This window comes from Panthera pardus, unplaced genomic scaffold (genome assembly GCF_024362965.1).
Source record: "Panthera pardus isolate Hobbes unplaced genomic scaffold, ASM2436296v1 HiC_scaffold_15, whole genome shotgun sequence".
Taxonomy (NCBI): domain Eukaryota; kingdom Metazoa; phylum Chordata; class Mammalia; order Carnivora; family Felidae; genus Panthera; species Panthera pardus.
Window position 1 is genome coordinate 9,629,301 of NW_026526710.1, and position 19,283 is coordinate 9,648,583.

At 37.7% G+C, this 19,283-nt stretch overlaps 1 protein-coding gene across 3 annotated transcripts in view; it reads right to left on the minus strand.

Moving 5' to 3' along the window:
- The window catches only part of TAOK3 (TAO kinase 3), a 177,824-nt gene that overhangs the window by 96,308 nt on the left and 62,233 nt on the right, over window positions 1-19,283 (minus strand). The window lies entirely within an intron of this gene.

Here is a 19,283-nt window from a genome sequence, read left to right on the forward strand (position 1 = left end):
ATATTTATTTTATTATATATAGCTGAGATCATTTATACATATAATTCCATAGTCTATCTTTTATTTATTTATTTATTTATTTTTAATGTTTATTTTTGAGAGAGAGACAGACACACAGAGTACAAGCAGGGGAGGGGCAGAGAGAGAGAGGGGGACACAGAATCCGAAGTAGGGTCCAGGCTCTGAGCTGTCAGCACAGAGCTCAATGTGGGGCTCAAACTCACGGAGAATGAGATCATGACTTGAGCCAAAGTTGGATGCATAACCAACTGAGCCATCCAGGCGCCCCCAACAGTCTACCTCTTTTATCTAATTCTGCATTATAAACATTTTGCCATTTTGTCACTGTTCAGAAAGATCACTTTAATGACTGCTCAGAGTGTATCTCCTTATTCATTCACAACTCTTTCTCCACAGTTGGAAGCCAAGACTGTATTCAACTCTTTGTTGAACTATTAAATATTACTGTGTTTTGAAGATATTTAAGTGTATTATTCATCTATATTTTAGGGCTTTCTTTGGAATGGGTTCCTAGAACTAGAGTTATTTGGTCAAAGAATGTAAAAATTTAAAACATATAACATGTATAATGAAATAATTTTTAGGTAAGCGGACTGGCTTTGGAGATGAAGGCCTTATAGAGGGGAAAAAAATAGGAAAAAAGGTATTGACCTCCATTTTCACATTTTTCCTGTTCAGGATATCCCAATCTCCTCTCATGTCTATATTTACAAACTAAACTTTCTCATTATTTTTATTATTCCCTCTGATTCTATAGCTGTGGAATGTTTTAGGTTAAGTGGTAGGTAAAACTTGCCTGAGTTCTGTATCACATTTTACCTAACCATCAAACCAATCAATCACTGCCATGTCTGCATATCTACCTGCTAATATAGCCTGACTATAGCTTCAATAAGCTAAAATATTCATTAAGATATTAAATGAACACCAGTTGCAAGATTTCATTCTTTTTAATTTTTTAAATATTTTAATTTATTTTTTGAGACAGATCATGAGCGGGGGGGGGGGGGGGGGGGGGGGAGGGGCAGAGAGAGAGGGAGACACAGAATCCGAAGCAGGCTCCAGGCTCCGAGCTGTCAGCACAGAGCCTGATGCGGGGCTCGGGCTCGAACTCACGGACTGTGAGACATGACCTGAGCTGAAGCCAGACGCTTAACCGACTGAGCCACCCAGGCGCCCCACCAGTTGCAAGATTTCTAAGTAAGTAATTTAAAATAAGGCATTTACTAACATCCTCATGTCCTAATTTCAGATGCAGGAGGAACTGTTCACTGGCATTTGGACATGCAATCGACACACATGGTTAGTATTTTTTTTTCCCTCTAAATACTCCTTCATTCTTACATAGTTTTCTCAAAATGTGTTCTTTATCTTCAGTTGCATAGCTCTATAAATATAATAAACTCTATGACTTCTAGAAATGAAACTTTCTTATTTTTTTTTCCCCCTGCTGGAAGACTGCATACGCTGTTGAGCCTGAAAACTATACTCAAGTTTGTCCATTATACCTAAGGGATGTTTCTCAGCTTTCTTCCATTTCACAAGCTCCCTTCTTTATAAATATCTCTTGAATTCCATAAAACTGTCTTGTTTTTCCAAATTATTCCTCCTATAGTTTCTCTTCTTTTCTCTGATCTCTAAATGAATGTTCCTCCAAGTATTCGCCCGAAGCTCCTGTGTGTGACTGCAAGCTGCTATCCTAATTTCTGTGCATTCAATGGGTCCCTGTAACTCTATGGCATCAGACTGTGCCAACCTCCTTTCCCAGCCCCATGCCCATATTTTCAAGTATGTTTTTGGTTTCTCCCCTCACATACACTTCAGGTTAACTTTGACCCTTCCCTATTCCCTGTCTCAGTTAATTTATAATTCTGCTTCAAATATTTCTTTTAATCTGTTCTTCACTTTCCATTTCTGTTATCTCTTTCCTCTGCCTCTTCTTGGTGAGATTCTATTCTATCTTTTCTGGAATTCATCTTAAAAACATTATTATCATAATCATCTTCCTGAAGCAAAGTTCAGATAATATCACATCTCTGCTCAAAATCTTTCAATGTCTCCCTACGGCCTACAGTATAAAGAATAACTTTACCTAACTAAGATTCAAAGCTGGCCTCATTTTGTAGCAATGTGGATGGAACTGGAGAGTGTTATGCTAAGTGAAATAAGTCATACAGAGAAAGACAGATACCATATGTTTTCACTCTTATGTGGATACTGAGAAACTTAACAGAAGACCATGGGGGAGGGGAAGGAAAAAAAAAAAGGTGGAGATGGAGGGAGCCAAACCATAAGAGACTCTTAAAAACTGAGAATAAACTGAGGATTGATGGGGGGTGGGAGGGAGGGGAGGATGGGTGATGGGCATTGAGGAGGGCACCTGTTGGGATGAGCACTGGGTGTTGTATGGAAACCAATTTGACAATAAATTCCATATAAATAAAAAAAACAAAAACAAAAACAAAAAACAAAACAAAGCTGGCCTCAAACCACTTTTCTAACCAAAATTCTTCAACTCCATAATCAGGAAAAAATGAATTACTATTCAGTTACATTTTCAGACCTTTGTCTTTGCTTATGCTATTCCCTCTAACTAGAATATCCAAACTCCAAAACCACTTTCACAGCCCAGCTGAACATCACCCCTGGTATAAGACCTATTATTTTCTCCCTTTGCTTTGGTTTTAAATATATATATATTATTTATATATAAAAAAAATATAAATATATATTATATATAATATATATTATATTTATATTATTTATATTTATATTATATATAATATATATTATACTTATATTATATATATTATATATATTATATTTATATTATATATTTATACATATAAATATTTAAATATACACATAATAAGTATATATATAGTGTGTATATATATATGTATATATACATGTATATATACATATATATATACATATACTCTAACTGGATGGCAAGTGCTTCTTCACAGGTGGATACGTGTCTAAATCTGTTTTGATTAATCATTGTATCCCATGACATCTTTTAAAAAAGTGGGTTTTTGTAAAGATATAATTCACATAAAGATATGCAATTCAACCATTTAAAGTGTATAATTCAATGTTGTTGTTGTTTTTTAGCACATTCACAGGTATGTGCAATCATCACCATGGTCAATTTTAGAATACTTTCATCACCACATAAAGAAGTCCCATATCCATTAGCTATTACCCTCCCACCCTTCCATTCCTGAGCAACCACTAGTCTACTTTCAGTCTCTATAGATTTCCCTGTTCTGGACATTTCCTTTGAATCATCTTTTGTGACTGACTTCTTTCACTTGGCATGCTGTTTTGAAGGTTTATCCATGTTGTAGCATGAATCAGTATTTAATTTCTTTTATTGCTGAATAAAACTCCATTATATATATAAATATACCACATTTTGTTTATCCACTTATAAGTGGATGGACATTTCAGGTTGTTTCTACATTTTGGCTACCATGAATAATGCTGTTATAATCACTTGCGTACAATTTTTTGTGTGGACATACATTTTCATTTGTCCTGATTATATACCCAAGGGTCGAATTGCTGGGCCCTGTGACATCTTTACAGAGCAAGTACTCTACAAAAATCTGCTGATATCTCTTTCCCTTTCCCATCCCAATCTTACTCTAAAAATGATCTTTAAATTCATCCTTCCCTCCAAACATGAACAAGGACATTTTTCCTTCCAAGAGGATGGCATTTTAAGAATTAACTGAAGATGAAATGCTAGGCATGGAATTATTGTCTCCCCCTTCCTTGACCTCTTGCAACCTCAGGTACTGCATTTATAGTGAGAACTGAGAACTGTGCCAAGAATGCAGTATTTCTGGTCTTAGGCCCTTGGGCCAACAGAACCATCCAGCTTGCTGAGAGTAGATGATTTCATCAGAGATGAGCAACTGAAATGATTTTCTTCACTCTTTAAGAAATGGAAATCTTTCAACAATGGCAATCAAATAAATTATTTTTCTACAGACACTCTAACTTAATGTAAGTAAGAACACTTGATAGAGAGTAGAAATAGAATTATTTTTCAGAAGTTCCCTTTTCCCAGAAACTTTCAAGAAAGATAATTCTCAGAAGGTCTTAGTTGACTTTCAACATTGTAATCACACTACATGAACAATAAACCTGAAACCAACTAGTTTGAACAACAACAAAAAACTACAATATTTCAGCATTAGGGAGTAAGAATCAGAATGTTTCATATTGGAAAGATTTTAAAGATCAGACCCTTCAACTTTTTTTTTTTTTTAAACCAAATCTCAGACAAGTGTCAAATCACACCTATGCAGTAGTGTGACCCAGAATTAAAACCCAGGTCTTCTGATTCCCCATTCCAGAAAACTTCCTTCTAAATCAAGCTGCCCAAGGCAGACTTCAAAACACCAAAAAGTTTTCCGATTTTGCTATATAGTGGAGGGTAATTAAACATAAAATTGGACTTCTGTGTTATTATTTCTCCAAAAGACCTCATAACACTTGAGTATGCAGTGGTGGATTTAGTTCTTATATAGACTGAAGCATAAACAAATTTAGGGATCTATTTAAGAAAACATTTTACAAAACAGGGGTGCACGGATGGCTCAGTCAGTTAAGCATTAGACTCTTGATCTCAGCTCAGGTCTTGATCTCAGGGTTGTGAGTTCAAGCCTCGCATTGGGCTCCACACTGGGCATGAAGCCTACTTTTGAAAAAAAAAAAAAAAAAAAAAAAAGAAAAGAAGAGAAAGAAAAAAAACATTTTACGAAATTCCCATACAGAAATAGATATTAGGGCCTTAGAAGGGGCTGGTGCATACGAAGCGCTCTGAAACTTAAGCCTCACTATAAATTAGCCTATGTAAATTCTTTAAAAAAAAAAAAGTTCATTTATTTGAGAGAGTGCGAGCATATGAGTGGGTGGGAGGGGGGGGTACGTGGCAGAGAGAGAGGGAGAGGGAATCCCAAGCAGGCTTCATGCTGTCAGCACAGAGCCCAACATGGGGCTCGACCTCACCAGCCATGATACCATAACCTGAGCCAAAACCAAGAGTTGGACGCTTACCTGACTGAGGTGGTTTACAAAGGTGCCACCCAGACACCCCAGCCAGCCTGTGTAAAATCCTATTATTTCATTCATTATCTTGCTCCCAGAGGGAGACAGAGGCAGGTAAAATCTTCATTTTACAGCAATGAAAAATGAAGTACAATTAGGTGATGGGATGTTTTCAAAGTCAAGACTAGACCAGTTTTTCTCCCTTTTTTATACTACAACTATCTTTATAGACTTGAAGAAAATTGTTTTTAAAGAAAGAAACAGAAAACTGTTTTTGGTTAGTTGCTGCTACTGTCTGCCACTAATATTTACTTGTTATTCTGAAGTAAGAAACCTTTTTTATGATACTTTTACTTTGAAAATAAAACTAGATGCTAGTTGCTTTTTATGCCATTGTGATCATATATCATAACTGGAAAGGGACTTTAAAGTCATCTAATTTCTACTTAGCAAATAATGCAGAAGTGGCTGGAGTTTATTATCATAACAATGATAAATTTTAGTCTACTCTTGGGTCAAATGATACTAAATATTGTAAAGAAGCCTCTTCCAAGTCACCCTTTAAGAGCTTATGTGTGCTAAAAAGTAATTATATCAATTATTTTGGTTTCTTAATAGATATTATTTTCTCCTTCTGTAAAAAAAGATGTTTAGATTGAGAGAGGAAAGGAGAAGCTCCTTTGGATTTCTTAAATTTATTGAAATTATTGTTCTGATACTTTGATACAAGGCTGGCAACTTGAAATCAAGGATGTATCAATTTGGGGGAAAATGGTACTTAACAGGAGTCAAGACCAGTACAAAAATGGTGCTGATATGTCTCCACAAATCCCAAACTATTCTAAATTTTTTTTAATGTTTATTTATTTTTGACAGAAAAGAGACAGAATGCGAGTGGGTCAGGGGCAGAGAGAGAGGGAGACACAGAAGCAGAAGCAGGCTCCAGGCTCTGAGCTGTCAGCACAGAGCCCGACGTGGGGCTCGAACTCACGAGCTGTGAGATCATGACCTGAGCCGAAGTCGGATGCTCAACCAACTGAGCCACCCAGGCGTCCCCCAAACTATTCTAAAAGATTTGACTAGGCTTGAAGTTTTCACTTTGCCCTATAGATCTTAACCATATGTATGGCTTTACATCATTGTAATGCATAATGATAATTTACTCTTTCAAAGAGTTTCTTAAACTTGGTGGATATTCAAGTCCTTTAAAAAAGTTCTTACAGATCTCTAACATCTTCTTAGTTTTAGTCATCCACTTCATTTATTTATTCATCTATTCATTCATTCAGCGAATATTTATTAAGGACCTAACACATGTCCTGTACTGAACAAGGCTTTAGGTTCTTCTCTCTACTCAGAGAGCTTATACTCTAGTGGAGAGAGACACATGAATATTGATACTTCAAGTAGTAATAAATATTATAAAGAAAAAATAAAGCCAAGGTCAGTGGTCAGGGTAGATCTCTCAGATAACTTAAAAGCTGATGGAGGCCTAAAGGCTAAAGGAAGTGAAGTAAAAGCCATAAAGATACGTGGCAAAAAGGGCAATCCAGGCAGAGGGTCTAGCAAGACTGCTTGGTGTATTCCAAGAAAAGTCAGGCTGGTGTGGCTAGAACAGAGTGAGCCATGGGGAGTGTGACAGGGGAGGAGACAAGGTCTTCATAACATGATTAAGACTTTGGATTTTATCAAAGGACCACTCTGACTACTGCATGGAAAGCAGATTATATGGGAGCGTGGTTAAAAACAGGGAGCCCTGGAAAAATCATTACAAAGTCCAAGCAAGAAATGGTGGTAGTTGGTACCAAGGTGGAGGAGATGGTGGTGGAGGTAGTGAGAAGTGGCTTAATTCTGGAATAACTTCTGGAATAGACAATGGGCTTTGGTGCTTTAGCTGAGTAAGAAAGAGGAGAGAAAGAAAGGAAGAGAGACTTGAAAGTTTGTGTGGCCTGAGCTACTGAAACTACCCATTTACAAAACTGTAATAAACTTCTTACAGCTTTTGTACAACTTCTAAAACAAGTTTACAAACATTCCACAAATCAAAGTTAACAACACTGATTTAATATAATAGATGTTATTATTTTGTTGCTACAGTAGCCCCCCAAACAAATACGGTCTTATGTTTATTCACCATGTGATGGCTTAATTCTCCCACCACTTGTCTCTACCTGTACTCCTGGGGAAAATTCATTTACACAGCTTGACTTTACATCATCTGGTCTTCCCAAGTCAAGAATCCAACATCTATGCATTAATTCCATTTCCATACTTTTCTTATTACTCTGAGACAGAGTAGTACCACTTGGCACTGGGGCTATGGCAAACACAAACTCACATCCAGAAATAATAGCAAATCATAGAAGTTTGGCAATAAGGTGGCTATCTACATGCTCCACTATGCATTTTTTAAAGGAGATAATCATCAAAATGAAAACATAACAAAAAAAATCTCACAGAGAATTTTTAGAGCTATTTTCAAGTCTTCCAATTCCCAGGAGTCAATGGATCTACTTGAAAACACTTTACAATGGAGTCATATCTTACCCAAGGTGGTTGAGTTCAAAGGTGGACATTTAAGGCCAAAACTGCATATAGTGCAAATTATCCTTGAAAATGCCAGTATACAGTTGGTCTTTGAACAACTCAGGGGTTAGGGGTTCTGACCTCCCGATGCTGCCAAAAATCTGTGTATAGCTTTTGACTGCCCCCAAACTTAACTATTAATAGCCTACTGTTGAGTAGAAGCTTTACTGATAACAAAACAGTTGATTTCGTATATGTACTATATACTGTATTCTTTTGATAAAGCTAGAGGAAAGAAAATGTCATTAATCATAAGGAAGTGAAAATACACTTATAGTATTCTACTGTTTTGCTTTTTTATTTACGTAGTCTGAGAGAGAGACAGAGACAGAGACAGAGACAGAGAGAGAGAGAGAGAGAGAGAGAACACACGCATGTGAGGGGCAGAGAGAAGGAGAGATAGAAGCCCAAGCAGGTTCCATGTCATCAGCGCAGAGCCTGATGCAGGGCTTGAACTCATGAACCATGAGATCATGACCTGAGCCAAGATCAAGAGACAGATGCTCAACGAATCGCACCACCCAGGTGCCCCTCTGCTGCTTTTAATTAATTAATTAATTAATTTTTAATTTTTTAAATGTTTTTATTTATTTTTGAAGGAGAGACAGACAGAGCATGAGTGGGGGAGGAGCAGAGAGAGAGGGAGACACAGAATTCGAAGCAGGCTCCAGGCTCTAAGCTGTCAGCACAGAGCCTGATGTGGGGCTCGAACCCACAAACTGTGAGATCATGACCTGAGCCGAAGCCGGATGGTCAACCAACTGAGCCACCCAGGCGCCCCTCTACTGTTTTTTATTTCAAAAATCTGCAGATAAGTGGAGCCATGCAGTTCAAACATATGCTGTTCAAGGGCCAACTATATATGGTTTTGTTTATAAAATCCTTTAAATTAATGCTTGTGCACAGGTAAGTGTGGGAGTCATTGAACTAGTCTAAAGGAGAACAAGAAAAGTTTATAAAAATAAATCTTTAGAAAAAAATTCTTTGTTTTCAAATTTTTAAAAAATTTTTGATTTTTAATTTACTTCAATTCCAGTATAGTTAACATACAGTGTTATATTAGTTCCAGTATAAAAATAATTCTTAGGAAGTCTAGTGAAGCCTACGGATACCTTCTCAGAACAATGTTTTAAATGAAAAAAAATTAGCCACTTAGAATTACAAAGGAAACCAGTTATATTGAAATAATCTTATCAAAATATTTTTAAAAATTGTGATTTAGTAATATGCATGCTTTTTTATTAATTCATTTAGTAGGTTGTCTAATAACTGTAACAATTTCAAAAAGCAATATCAACATAAATAATATTTTGAGATTTCTGTAACTGTAATATGTTTTAAAATACCTACTGGTGGCTGATGACAAAGTCCCAGATGTTGTTAATACTTGTGTGGTTTGTTGCTAACATTAATAAATTAGAGGTTAGGGGCGCCTGGGATGGCTCCGTCGGTTAAGCGTCCGACTTCAGCTCAGGTCATGAACTCCGTGGTCCGTGAGTTCAAGCCCCGTGTTGGGCTCTGTTGCTGACAGCTCAGAGCCTGGAGCCTGCTTCAGATTCTGTGTATCTCTCTCTGTGCCCCTCTCCCTACTCACGCCCTGTCTCTCTCTCTCTCAAAAACAAATAAATGTTAAAAAAAAATTAGAGGTTAGTAAAAACAAAACTGAATGTTTTCTAACACATTCCTCGAGCTACAGAAATCTGGGTATTCAAACCATTCTCTCTTCAAAAGAAAACCAGTATAAATGGGTACTGCTGAGGAATTCTAAAGAGTTCCTGACTATCTACAGAGTTTAATCCATTCTGTTTCCTATCAAGCTTCCATAACTTCTATTAGTAGAAATTAACAGAATGTTGTGAGTATTAAATAACATATGCTGAGCACATAGTGGATGCAGGAAAAAGATTTGCTAGATGTGAACATAATTCTAACTTGATCACATTTGTATCACATGCATTGTTATTTGAAAAGTTGTGGAGAGGAACCTGGCATTTCCCCCTGCGGTTCCACTAAATAGCCCTCACTCCTATACCTTTTGGCATTAGTAGTCCCATTTCTATAGAATTACTTCATTATGTTTTAGGAGTTGAAATGCATGTATGATGCTACACCACTAGAAGTCTCTATCAGGGCTTTTGGTTGCAAATGACAGAAACCGACTCTAGTCAACTTAGGCCAGATATTTGTTTATAGATGTGATATTTTGATTTGTAATAAGATGTGTGTGTGTATCATATTATATATTATATTATATTATATTATATTATATTATATTATATTATATTAGGTCTTCATCTGGCATAGAATCCCTAAAACCCTTAGAATTTCCTAAGTGACAAGAGCAATAAAGGTAGAAAGCCTGTTGTTATTCATAAGAAGCCCCTTTCAACCACACCTGAGTTTCTGTTAATGAAGCGACTTTTGGAAAGCCCCTATGGATGGGAAGTAGTTGTCAGGGCAACCAACCCTGATTAGAAGGTGGGAAATTTTCAGCCACATCTCCTGACCTCAGGGAGGAGGGCGGGGCTGGAGATAAAGAATTCAGTCACCAATGACATAGGATTTAATCAATCATGCTTATGGAATAAGGTCTGCATAAAACTCCCAAAAGGGAGTCTGGAGAGCTGCCAGGTTGGTGAATGCATCCACATCCGGGAGAGTGGCACGCCCCAGTTCCATGGGGACAGAAGTTCCTGCACAGGGGATCCTTCCAGACCTCACCCTATGGGCCTCTTCATCTGGCTATTTGTATCCTTTATAATATTCTTTACAACAAACTAGTAAATATAAGTGGATGTTTCTGTGAGTTCTGTGAGCCAATTGGCCAATTAATTGAACCTGAGGAGGGGGTTGTGGGAAGCTCCAATATGTAGCTGGTCAGTCAGAAGCAGTGGCAACAACTCAGACTTGCAGCAGGCATCTTAAGTGGGGGGAAGGGGGGCAGTCTGGTAGGATTGAGCTCTTGACCTGCGGGATCTGACGCTGTCTCCAGGTAGAGAGTGTCAGAATTGAGTTAATTGTTTGGTGGTTTTGGAAAACACACATCGGAATAGGCTATCTCAGGATGAACCAGAAAGCTCAGAAAATGGGCAGGCCCCTAAAAGGGCAAATGCATATTCAAGATCATGCCACAGTAAATGTCTGAGATGCTACTGCTACTTTGCTTTACTATACTCTTGACTCCTTTGCAACTGCCACAAACCATACCTATCTATTGTGCCCCGAGCTCTCAAGATTCAGGGTCCTGGGTTGGGGCATCTGATTGACCGAGGTCACATGTCCATATGCCAGCTGCCAGGCAACTGGGAAAGAAATATCTACCTGTACTTCTTCCATATCCATAGCAGAAGGACTAACATTGCCTCCTTTCTATAAAAAAAGTCTTAAAAAAAATTTTTTTTTGAGAGACAGAGAGACAGTGCATACACTCACGCAGGGGAGGGAGACACAGAATCTGAAGTAGGCTCCAGGCTCCAAGAGGTCAGCACAGAGTTGTGAGATCATGACCTGAGCTGAAGTAGGACACTTAACCAACTGAGCCACACAGGCGCCCCACCTCCTTTCTATTCAAAACAGGATAATGTTCAAGCAATGGGCAACCCACCCTATAAGCATCTACTCATTAATGATCAAAAGCCAAATCACAACTCAGAAGTGACAAACTTGGATTTGCAGCATTCCAGTATTTAATTCTGTCTCCTAAATCAATTTCCTTTAACCTAAGTAAGTTTTATTTATTTAAGTTTTATTTCTTTAAGTTTCTTCTGTATCTACAAAATCTTACTCTTCTCATGAGTTTAATAAGAGGTGTAGTGACCCCAGAGTAGTGCTCAACTAGTCATTCATTCATTTATTCATTCAACATCTACTAGATATTCATTATCCTTAAGAAATCATGCTAGGGGTTGAAAAATATGTAACACAGAAACTAATTATCTAGAACCAGTGATTGTTGCAAGTAGTGTGGAGGTTCAAAGGAGGTAAAAAGAACCAACTCTCTAAAGAATGGGGGATGGGGTGGGCAGGTGATTGATGCGTTCATGGAAGAGTGACATTTGGATTGCTCTGTAAAGAACAGGTAGAATTTTCAGGAAATGCTGTGAGCATATGATGGGAGGTTGTAGCATGTTAGGAAATGGCAAGTAACTTAAGTTCTGCAGATCTGGGGCAAGAATCCTTTAGAAACAAAGGTGGAAGAGTCTTAAATATCATGGAAAGGATTTTAAGCTTTTTTCTGCAATGATGAAAAACCATTATTAGACTCAGTCTTCAAGAATAATACTGTAGTTGTCTGGCAGTAATACACAGGCTGAACTAGGAAGATTTTGTTTAAAAACATTACACACACATCATAGAAAAAATTGGAAGAATATAGACTGAAATGTTAATAGTGGTTATATTTGAGTATTGGGAATATAGGCATTTTCTGTTTTCTTTTTACTTTTCTGTATTTTCTATATTTTCTCCATTGAACGTATGTTATTTTGTAATGAAACATTAAGTAAAAAATATTTTTAAAAGGTTGAATTGGAATAGAAGGAGACTAGATCAGGAAGGTCAGGTTAGGGCTACCAAACAAGAAAGAATAATAATCTTATCCTAGAATGTTGGCAATGAAATTGAAAGCAGAAGGTAGATACCATGACTCTGGATGCAAGAATAACACAATAATAACAAGACTTAGAGTCAGCAATTGACTGGCTGAATAGCCTGGAAAAGACATGGAAATCAAAGTTAGCTCTGAGGCTCTGAGAACAAGTGACCGAGGAGGCAACTGTTCTGTGAACAAAAATAGGGAATTTAGTAGAAGGGACAAGTTCAATGGTAGAAAGATGAGTGTTTTCTTGCCAAATGGACTTTTAAGTGCTAGACGCACATCCAAGGAGAGATATACAGCAAGCAGTAAGAAATGAAGGTTGGAATTCGGGGGAAATGTTGGAGCTAGACATTCAGATCTGGAACTATTTGTATAAGGTAGATGAGAAACTCAAGAAGGAACTATGGTAACTCAGGTAAAGAATGGAGAGAAAAGAGAAGGCTGAGAATGAAATCTTGGAAAAATATTTTGAAGTTGAAATCTTAGTGAACGTTAGATAAATGCTAAGTCAATATTATATTTCTATAATCAGGCATTCTCTCCATTATACTCAATTTAATCAAAAGGCCCTAAGTCTAACAAAGTGAGATGAACAGTCAAAAAAAAATACTATCAGAAATAAAATTTAGATTTTTGTATGACTGGCTTTTGCTTCATGTTAATTATATAAAAAAAAGTCCCCTGTCGTTAGAAATGTATTTTTTGAAAAGAAAATATGTGCAGTATAGCAATAAAGTGAACCAACTGATATATTAATTAACATATATGTTTAATTTTTTTTACTATCTTTTTGTAGTCAGAATTTTAGATTTAGAATGTATCTAAGGTGGGCTCAAAGAATTTAAGTTGCTTTTAACTTTAATATTAATGATTTGGTACTCGTGCCATTATAGTCTAGATTGAATTCCTGATCAGAGAATGGTTATGACGGGGAACAGCATCATGGTACAGTCGAAGAACTCTGCACTGGAAGACAGGAGCTGCAGATCCTAGTCCCATATTGGTCTCTAAATGGCTCTGTGGCACTGATCAAGTTCTTTAATTTCTCTAAGCCTCACTTTCCCGGTCTTGGGCCTAGTTGAGAATATTTCTAAGTTCTATTCCAACTCTAAAATTGTATGATTTTGGCAGGTTTCTCGATTTAAAATCTTGAATTCAGATTCACACACATAAAAATGCCCTGAGTTCAATATAACTAAAGTTCCCTGCAATCTTCACTTTAATTGTTCCAAAGTCAAATAAAAGAAAAACCCAAGATGTAAACGCTTTTAGTCTCTGCAAATTTTACCTGCCACTGATCACCAAATACATGAAGGCACTGTGAGAGCCCTGTATTTATACCTTTTGACTCCCTGCTACAGGATTACAATGGCAGACATTGGAGATAATAGAACATGCAGAAATAAGAGCTTCGAAAATAAACCTTCTTACAGCTAATGAAGGATTATCTGGCATGCAATTTTTCTAAAATGTCACAGCTATTAGCAAGTCCCTTTTGTGTTTGTTTGGGACTATTTCTCTTCTGTCTTCACTTTACTGCCCTGAAAATAGAAGTTTTCTTGAAGCACAATCAGATTTAGGGACCCCAAAACTTCAAAATTAAACTTCTATTTACTTCTTGGAAAAGGTCTACTTGGCCTCTGCTATGAACTGAATTGTGTCCCTCCCCCCACCCCCAAATTCATATTTTCAAATTCCAACATCTAAAATTGACTGCATATGGAGATAGGGCTTTTGGGAGGTAATTAAGGTTAAATGAAGTCATAAGGGTGGGACCCTAATTCAATGGGACTGGTGGCTTTATAAGAAGAAGAAAAGGGGCGCCTGGGTGGCTCGGTTGGTTGGGTGTCCGACTTCGGCTCAGGTCATGATCTCGCAGACCATGAGTTCGAGCCCCGCGTCGGGCTCTGGGCTGATGGCTCAGAGCCTGGAGCCTGCTTCTGATTCTGTGTCTCCCTCTCTATCTGCCCCTCCCCCGTTCATGTTCTGTCTCTCTCTGTCTCAAAAATAAACGTGTAAAAAAAAAAAAAAAAAAAAAAAGAGGAAAAGAGAATGGTCTCAAATCTCTCTCTCTTTCCACCCCGCTCCCTGCCCCTCTCTCTCCCTTCCTGTCTCTCTCCCCCTCCCTCCCTTCCTCTCCCTCCCTCTCTCTCTCCCTGTTTCACTCCCTTCCTCTCTCCCTTCCTTCCTCCCTTACACTGGCAAGAAGGGAAGTCCATTTGAATATAGCTCCAGAAGGTGGTCATTCTGCAGGCCAGGAAGAGAGATGTCACCAGAAACTTAATCTGTTGGCACCTTGATTGTAGACTTCCTAGACTCCAGAACTGTGAGAAAATTAATTTCTCTTTTTTAAGCTACCCAGTGTGTGGTATTTTGTTATACCAGCCTGAGCAGACTATGAAAGCCTTCTTCTTCTTCTTTTTTTCCCTACATGTTTATTTATTTATTTTTGAGTGACAGGGAGGGAGGGAGGGAGGGAGGGAGGGAGAGGGGGGAGGGAGGGAGGGAGGGAGGGAGGCAGGGAGGGAGAGAGAGAGAGAGAGAGAGAGAGAGAGGCAGGCAGAGAGAGAGGGAGAGAAAATCCCAAACAGGCTCCATGCTAACAGCACGGAGCCTGATGTGGGGCTCCAGTCTCAATCTCAGGAACCTTGAGATCATGACCTGAGCTGAAATCGAGAGTCCTAAGTTTAGATGACTGAGCCACCCAGGCACCACATACTAACAGAGCATTCTTTAAGAATTTTTGGAGTAAGATTTGGGCAATATTCAAATGGCTACTAAATTAATAGTGAAAATGCATTCTTTTTCAGGTAGCTAGAGAAACTGATCCTTTCATAATCCTTTTCCTTTTAAAAATATATCTTGATAATTCAAAGAACTGGGTAGAAATACTATTCTTTGAACCAGAAGAAAAAGTTCACAATGATTTCATTATAATAGAAACGTAAAAAACACACAAGTCAGTAATTAGAGTATGCATACTTGATTAGGCATAAAATCCTGACCTAAAATCTGTTTCGAAAGAGTCTTTACATTTATTTGATCTTTCAACAATACTGCCTCTGAATATGAACTTTGAATGTGTAAGTTCCACAAGATATAAGTGATTACAAGTACTTTCTTGTTCAAGTATTTAAAGCAACTTCTTCATGATTGAGTCGGACTTGAAATTCAGAAACTGAATGAACTCTGTCAGTTCTCTACATATCACCTGATTTCAAAAACTCTTTAAAGCTGTTTATGAATGGAATCCATCCCCTATACTACTGTCAGCCATTATCAGCCTGAAAGTAAAATCTGACCATGCCACTCTCCAGCTTAAAACCCTTTAATCCCGTCATGTACAGGATATAAAATCCAAGCTCCTTGTAGATAGATGGCAAATGAAATCCTCTGTGATCTGCTTCTTGTCTGCTCTTGCCCCTTGTCCTTAGTAACTGCAGGTCCTCACACGGGGTGCCCCAGCTATTTCTAACTACTTCGTTGGGATATCAAGAAGTTACCCCTTGGTGGCGGCCCTGGGTGGCTTGGTCAGTTAAACGCCCGACTTCGGCTCAGGTCGTGATCTCGCGGTTTGTGGGTTCGAGCCCCATGTCGGGCTCTATGCTGACAGCTTGGAGCCTGGAGGCTGCTTCAGTTTCTGTGTCTCCCTCTCTCTCTCCCCTGCTCGTGCCCGTCTCTCTGTGTCTCTCAAAAATAAACATTAAAAAATTTAAAAAAAAAGGAAAAGAAAAAGTGGTACCTGTTGGCAACCTGTTTCTTCTCCTTTTTCCTAGACAACTAGAAAGCATTCAAGAATCTGCTCAGATAGTACCACTTCAGGGTAACGTTCCTGATTGTCCCCTAAGCTGGGGTGGGTTTTTTTCCCACAGAAGGATGTGGTAACCATTTCTCATATACACGGTATAAACACAAGATTTAGATTATCTTAGGTAAATGTCTCCCATTAGGACCATAAACTGCTAAAGGACTGAGATAATATTTATATCATCAGTGTCTAAAATACTGGCTGGTACCATGCAGGTGCTGTTGAATTATATGAATTCATGTATCAAATATATTAAAACATTTTTTTAAGGAATATTATAGCAGATATTTTTGTTAAGCAAGTAACCATCACTACTTAATGTGCTTTTTTTTTTTTTTTTAAGAGAGAGAGAGAGAGAGAGCAGGGGAGAGGGGCAGAAGGAGAAAGAGAGAATCTTAAGCAGGCTCCACATGTGGAGCCTGATGTGGGGCTCGATCCTATGATCCTGGGATCATGACTTGAGCCGAAATCAAGAGTTGGATGCTCAACTGACTGAGCCACCCAGGCACCCCCTTAATGTGTTTTTTATTTTTTTTAAGTTTATTTATTTTTGAGAGAGACAGAGAGAGTGTGAGCAGGGGGGAGGGCAGAGAGAGACAGGGAGAGAGGGAGAATCCCAAGTAGGCTCTGGGTGGTCAATGAATGGGGCTCAAACCCACCAAACCACGAGATCATGACCTGAGCCAAAATCAAGAGTTGGACGTTCAACCGACTGAGCCACCCCATTGCCCCAATATGTTTTTTAAATTATTATTTCTACAGGTTGCTTTACCTAAATGAATCTGACCCTTATTGTGGAAATTTAGTATTTTACTGAACAACATGGTACCCAAATGTTAATAATTTCAGAATTATCAGTACTCTCAACTTACTTGTTCAAAAACCTATCTATTTTAATGGATGTCTTAAAAAAAACTGGCAGTTGATATTATCCCATTTTAACATCTAGAAAACTCTTTGGAGTCCAAGTCTATACATATTCATTTTTAAAAAGTGAAATAACAGCTATATTACATGTTAAAAACTTAATTCTGCTCTGCAATATTTTTTCCTCATGGACAGTCATAATACATGATAGCCATACATTAAGTAGTTTACAATCTAACAGTTAGGCCTGCCTTCAGTCAGCAAGTCCAAATTATCATTTACACTGGTTTATAGGACATCATTCAGTCTTTTATTAGGATTTTAAAATATTCATTCATTGTTGCCTTTATAAATGACCTAATTTTAGGACAAATATAATAGAGAAAATCAACAAGCATTTATTTTAGACTACTATAGGCCCTAAAGATAGAAAAGTTACTTTCATTAGCAGGACCCAGTTTAATGTAATCAACAATATCATCAATATAAATAACATTGATTCAATGCGTAGTATGGGCCAGGCACTGTACATTATCTCATTCAAACCTTAATACTATGAAAGAGGTACTATTATTGATCTCATTTTACAGATAAAAATCTGAGGTCAAACTTCACAGAATTAGTGTATGATAGAGCTGGGATTCAAATCTAGACGGTCTAACCTCTTAAGCCCACTCTCTTAACCACTATGGCAATTTTCAGTTAAATCACTGTATAAGAGATTTCAGAAATTAATGACTTGATAAATTATAAAGGATTCTATCTAGTCTACAATATTCCTGAATGCTAACTGCTTAATTATTTTGATTTGCTTTCCCCATGGCCAAACCAAAAGATCAAGGCCCTCCCATCTAAAAATTTCTTTTGGGGGCACTTGGCTGGCTCAGTTGATCTCTGGGTCATGAGTTCAAGGCCCATGTTGGGTGTAGAGATTACATAAGGAAAAAATTTTTTTTAAACCCAAATCTTTCTTTTCATTTTTTGCCTTAAAGAAAAAGGCAGTATCATCATTGAGAATTTCTGTTCAGTAAAAAGTAGTATGCCAATTAAAGACGAGAGAGGTCTGAGTATCTAAAATCTTCCGAGGTAATCCTGTTCTGAGACTTTCAGAGATGCATTTATACCCTAGAAAGTTAGCATTTAGAACTTGAAGCTCTTGCCTAATTTCCAATGTTGAAAGGATAACTCAGCATTCTTAGTCACTTTTAATTTTGCCTTGCCACTGGCAGGTAGGGCAAAGCATCTGTATACGTTGACAGAATACATGTTAGAGCAGTTTCCTCCTGTTGCGAGCTGCCTGTCTCACAGAACTGCCTTCAGAAGTATACAAATCTCTAGCTATTCTAGCTCATGTACAAGGCAACACCAAAATTCAATACAAAGTTGCTTTTTAAAAGTAAACATTCCTACAACAACTGACTTTGGATATCTCCAAGTTAACTTTGAGGGGTAGAGAAAGTGTACCAGGAACCCAACTTAATATTTAGAGGACTGTTAGCAATACATAGTAAAGTTTTATCCTTCATCTGTTTTAGATGTAGAAGGCAAGATGAGCCACATAAGCAAATAATGCCACCTATGGTAAGTTCAATCGTCTCCTACATTTTCTGGCCTCCAAACTCACCTATACATCGTCTGAAATGTCCTTTTCCTGAGACAAGGTCCTAATAGTATCACACTGCTATTCAAATACCTTTGATGAAGACACCCAAACTCCATAAAAAAATACCCAAGGCTGCTAAGATACGCTTCCAATCTAAGTTTACCAGTTTCTAGTTATTTCTGAAATGTGCTAGATACTTTCAGTGTCCACACTGCCTGCGCCTTTTGCTTAGCGTGGAGTATCTTTTTGTTTCTTTTCAAGCCAAAATTCTACAGCTTCTTCAAGACCCAGTTAAACTCCACCTCTCTTCCTTACTCTGAGAGCTAAAATTCAAAATTATCACGGCACATTATGTGTACTCTTGTTATAACACATATCATCTACAGCAGGTATTAAATTAACAGTGTTCTGTGAACATACTTGCTTCCTCCACTGGCAAGTAAGTTCTTTGATCTTTTCCTCCATATAGCCATGGTTGTTCTCTTCTGCTCTTTAGCAGCTCTGTGTCATTTTTCAATGTGCGGATGTAAACAGGCTGACCTGAGTTGCAGTTTCAATTTAATTATCTACTAATAATATTTATTTAGTGCCCTGACCATGTGCCAGTCTAAGCACTTGGAGAAACAAAATAAAGCTCCCTAACCTGTTGGTGGAGAGAAATAGACAATTAACAATGAGCATAATGAAGTAAATTAGCAATTAAAAGAATGATAAGTGCTTTGGAAGAAGAAAAATGT